The sequence below is a fragment of the Saccostrea cucullata genome, unplaced genomic scaffold (genome assembly GCF_032062105.1).
Source record: "Saccostrea cucullata isolate Sc308-1 unplaced genomic scaffold, CSIRO_AGI_Scuc_v1 ctg2524, whole genome shotgun sequence".
Taxonomy (NCBI): Eukaryota; Metazoa; Mollusca; class Bivalvia; order Ostreida; family Ostreidae; genus Saccostrea; species Saccostrea cuccullata.
In genome coordinates, this window is record NW_026938290.1 from 19,289 (window position 1) to 25,244 (window position 5,956).

The window sequence follows — 5,956 nt, forward strand, 5'->3', positions numbered from 1 at the left end:
CAATTGCACTGATAGTAGTAGCAGTTGCGTCTATAGCCCTATGAACGCAGTTGAAGACAACACGGTCATAATGGGAGAGAGCAGTGGAAATGCAAATATAATATTATGGCCATAAAATATCGAGTCCCCTATCCATTTCTTTTTACAGGGAGGGGGTTCAAAATATTATGGCTATAAATTATTCAGTCACTCTATTGAACTGTTCTGAAAAGGGAGTGATGATATAATATGCCTGCAAATAATCTAAAACCCTTCTCCCACTTACACACTTCCACTACTTGAGAGTAGGGTATCTTTATAATAACTGTTTTTTTTTCACATACATGCAATTCTTAAAGAATTGAGGGTATGATAATATAATCATAATATTGAAGTGTACAATTGTTACCAAGGAAATAAAAAAAAGTGTTTGTTTTGTTTACTTCAAACCCACAATATTCTACATCAAATAACTATAATTATACACATGTATCATGATGTCTGATAGAAAATACAGATACATTTATTTCTGTGTCTTTCATTGAATCTCATAAGATATTTATTCACATTTTTTTTAATTGTAAATACATGTAATTTACAATTTGATAACGGAAATTTTAAGAAACAACGCTATTCAATAAGAAAGGTATATGTCTATTGAGGAGGTAACAGGGGTATAGCACCTGTGTATTGTGTGTACACAGGGAGGTGTCATGGGAGGTCAACAATCCTCAACGAAACTCTGCTCATTTTGGATTCTCTGCCCAACAGACAAAGAGAAAAACAATTTGCCAGACACTGGAGGTAAACATTTTTTATATATATTTCGCAAATTATTTCTCTCTTTATGAATGAAAAATTAGAGGTTACAAATTTAAATTATTCATGTATTCCATCTCACTATTATGTTTTAAAATTTTAAAAGATTTCTTCTTTTTTTTTTAAAAAAGATGCTTTATGGAAACCCGATTTCAAGCAGATCGAGCCATCAACTCCCTTATCCTGGACCTTAGCCCCATTAAGTCCTCAGTTCAGAAAGATGGACATTCCTGTGGAGTTTTTGTGCCAATGGTAAGAGATCAAGAGATTTGTCAATTATCTTTCTACAGCAGCTAACAAAAATAATAAACTGTATATAATAGTGTCAAAAGAATGTAATGTAAAGACAATAAGCAAATATTTTTTTTGTTTTAAATTAGTTACTTATGCAAATAGTATTAGGAAGCCTACATTACTCAACAAGATATCTGATACATTTATTTTTAATAATTTGTAGAATTCAGCAGCCATTTTATCACACATCTCCCCCCAAGTCATGCGGCTGTGTCACATCAAGGCCTACAGAGCTTATGTGCGTGGGCAGCTGCTCACTAATTGGAAAGCAGACAAAAGGAGTCTTGCGTGCGACCTTCACTTCTGCGCAGCTAGCTACAGGAAACAGATTCAGTGTAGTTCCTGCTTAAGATGGTGCCACCATGCCTGCCTTGGCATCAAGGAGAAAAACTGAGTGTTGAAACCTGTATCTACTGTGCTTAGAACATTCCAATTTGGGCTTTAGCAGAATGACTGTAAAGAACAGATTGGAATCCTGAATCTATTGTGCTTAGAACATTCCAGCTTGAGCTTTAGGAGAATAAATTTAAAGAAAAGATTGGAGTCTTGAATTTATTGTGCTTAGAACACTCTAACTTGTGCTTAAGCAGAATGACTTAAGAGAAAAGATTATTTTTTAATGTTTGTATTTCTATTTAAGTGTTTCTATCTATTTCTTAAATGTTACCAGTTTTTCTTATGACTTATCTAAATGAGATTCTATAAATTAATTTATTATCATGAAACGGACTTTGTCTTTTCTTATTCGTGTTATGTTTGAGAATGGTAAAATTGAAAGAAACAAAAAGCTGAACAGTTATCAGCCACATATATCCACTATTTATCCAACTATTGAAATATTATGAGATTCATAGTTCATCCCAAAGAGAATAACTGGAATATTTGGTGTTTTATGAAGGGAGAGAGCAACATTTAACAGAAATGAAAACCAATGGAATTCTAATTGTGGTACAATATTTACCAGCAATATTATTTTGAACCACTCTTTTAATTCACCGAGGTAAATCAATCTTGAACCACCTACCTCAAATAAAAAATTAAATGTAAAAGGGTTGGTCAATATTTTACAGCAATGATATTTTACACAAATGAAAAATAAAATGTAAGAGGCGTGGTCAATATTTTTTACAGACATATATTTAAAATCCCACCAATCAAAAGTGTAACAGAAATCCAATATGAGGCAATCATTATGATGTAAAATTATCATACTCAACATGAAAAAAGAAACCCACACACACTTACAATAAAGTCATCAATACTTAATGATCATATTATCTTGAAGCAATTCTCTTCACTCTCCCTAAAACATCAGGGGACTCGATATTTTATGGCCATAATATTTTGAACCCCCTCCCTTATAAAATAAAAGGGCAGGGGACTGAATGTTTTATGGCCATAATATTTTGAACCCCCTCCCTCTTAAATTAAATGGGCAGGGAAATCGATATTTTATGGCCAAAATATTTTGAACCCCCTCCCTGTAAAATTAAATGGGCAGGGGGACTCGATATTTTATGGCCATAATATTTTGAACCCCCTCCCTGTAAAATTAAATGGGCAGGGGGATTCAATATTTTATGGCCATAATATTTTGAACCCCCTCCTTCATAAATTAAAAGGGCGGGGGACTCGAAATTTTATGGCCATAATATTTTGAACCCCCCTCCCTGTAAAATTAAATGGGCAGGGGGACTCGATATCTTATGGACATAATTTTTTGAACCCCCCTCCCTGTAAAATTAAATGGGCAGGGGGACTCAGTATTTTATGGCAATAATATTTTGAACCCCCTCCCCCATAAATTAAAAGGGCGGGGGACTCGAAATTTTATGCCCATAATATTTTGAAACCCCCCTCCCTGTAAAATTAGATGGGCAGGGGGAATCGATATCTTATGACCATAATATTTTGAACCCCCCTCCCCCATAAATTAAAAGGGCGGGGGACTCAATATTTTATGGCCATAATATTTTGAACCCCCCTCCCTCTTAAATCAAAAGGACAGGGGGTTCAATATTTTATGGCCATAATATCTTGAACCCCCTCCCTTATAAAATAAAAGGGCGGGGGACTCGATATTTTATGACCATAATATTTTGAACCCCCCTCCCTGTAAAATTAAAAGGGCAGGGAAATCGATATTTTATGGCCATAATATTTTGAACCCCCTACCTCTGAAATTTAAAGGGCAGGGGGACTCGATATTTTATGGCCATAATATTTTGAACCCTCCTCCCTGTAAAATTAAAAAGGGCAGGGGACTCAATATCTTACGCCCATAATATTTTGAACCCCCCTCCCTCTTAAATTAAAAGGACAGGGGGGTTCAATATTTTATGGCCATAATATTCTGAACCCCCTACCTCTTAAATTTAAAGGACTGGGGGGTCAATATTTTAAGGCCATAATATTTTGAACCCCTCCCTCTGTAAAATTAAATGGACAGGGGGACTCAATATTTTATGGCCATAATATTTTGAACCCCCTCCCCCATAAATTAAAAGGGCGGGGGACTCGATATTTTATGGCCATATTATTTTGAAACCCCCCTCCCTCTTAAATTAAAAGACAGGGGGTTCAATATTTTATGGCTATAATATCTTGAACCCCCTCCCTTATAAAATAAAAGGGCGGGGGACTCGATATTTTATGACCATAATATTTTGAACCCCCCTCCCTGTAAAATTAAATGGGCGGGAGACTCAATATTTTATGGCCATAATATTTTGAACCCCCTCCCTCTTAAATTAAATGGGCAGGGGGACTCAATATTTTATGGCGATAATATTTTGATCCCCCTATCTCTTAAATGAAAAAGTAGGGATTCAATATTTTATAAGGGGGTTCAATATATCGCAGCGAAAAAGTGAACCCGGGTTCATAATATTATGTGATATTTTGAACCCGGGTTCAATATATCGCGGTATCAAAATATTCTGCTACACCGGGACTATATTTTTGGCGTCAGATTAGCAAATGGGGCAACACTGTGACTTTCACTGACAAAGCAGCTGAATGAGAATGAAGCAGTGAGGGTTACTACGAATACTACAGGAATTTTACGCTTGATAAATTCTTTTATTGTACTATCGGTGAATACAACTGTCAGGTGGATTCCCTGGCCAAAACACGTGATCACGAGTATAGTTATGTAAAAAATGTTTTGACCATTTAAATGCATATAAGAAGCTGCTCGTTTTCCTTACCCCTGCAGTGCTGGTGTTCTGAACTTGGCACTAACTACGTATACATTTCATTAAACATATTTTTTTCTAGTTAGCAACAAATTAAAAACACCTGTGACATCTTTCATAGTTTCTAATTTTTGCATTTTGTTCATAAGAACTTCTTTTTTTATTTTGCACTCCATTGACATGATCATAGATTGACCTGAACCACGTGTTTGAAGTAAAATGTAACCATGTATTTGGCGAAAATGTATTCAATCAACAATTGGTCAGTTGCTTGTGGTTAAATCCTCTGTGCGCAATGATAACAATAGCCATATAAGGCATACAAAGGTTTGTCAGTGTAATTACATTTTTTTTACCAACGTATCGGTCGCTAGTGAGCTCTAATTTTTGCCATAAACTATGATCTGATATATTGTTATCTAACCCACCCCCCCCCTACCTTTTCTGTTGAAAAATCATGAAAGTCTTTCACAAAGGTCTGGACACACATATTTCACAGGACATGTTTCCAAAAGAAACAGACTATAGCAATTTCCTGTTTAGTGACAATTTTATTTATAAAACCTGTTCTATCCTATAACCTTTGGATAGGTAAACCTAAACCACGTGTCTTGAATTTAAATCACAATAACAATAGTAGGGGTGAACAATGGATCTTCAAGCAGTGTGTGGCCCTATGAAGAATGACCTCAGAGTAGAATCTAAGATCCCCTGTACATTACCACCTAAGTATAAGGAACGAATAAAACAGAGTCCAGCAGATTGTCATATAAGTAATATATGGAATTTTCATGCAGAAAAGCCTATAAAACAATACTTGCAAGACGCAGATATTCCATTTTTTGTTTGTAAGTTTGTTCCTCCATTTTTTATATAAGTGGTCTACTTTATTTCGGAATGTCAACCTCAACTCTGCGACATTATCTATTTATGTGTTGTCAATTTGGAAAGAAATCTTTACAGTTTCAGTCGTTATCTCAAAGTTACTTTTAAAACAGAAATCGTATGAGATAGATAGAACATCTAAAATTTAGTGGTGAAACATTTGCATTACCCAACTGATAGAAATGGTGTGCAGTCGCTCGGCAAGCCTTGCAAACATACTCTTTTTCAATTCCTCGGATAAAATCACACAATATAGTAAGGCCACACCCGCCGTATACTCTTAGTCATGATCGGGAAATAACGGGAAAATTTGTCGTTAAGTCACAACGTATATTTAGGCCTAACAATAACTATGAGAAACGTCAGTCAGCATTTGACTTAATGATAAAATGTATTTGCAGACAAAATCATTGTATCGATCATTAAGTTAACAGTTAACAAGTTAACAAGTTAACGAAATGATGACTTTAAACGACACTGCTGATATTATCGTTTCAGGAAGTCGAACAGTCAAAAAGTTACGTCGTTTTAGAAAATGTTCATACAAAAAGTATGCTCTTGCGCATCGAATCAACTGAAATATATGTAAACCCGGTATGCAGCTAATGAAGGTATTTTGCTACATAAGTGAGAAAAGTTTATTAATATAATTAGTTTTTTTTCCTTCAAATTCTATATGTATAATTAATCTGATTTGTGTCACGAGAGGTGAATATAACGGTTTTGCTTTGAATTGTCGAAAAATAGAATTACAAGAGTTTTGAATGCTGTGTGCTTTTAAT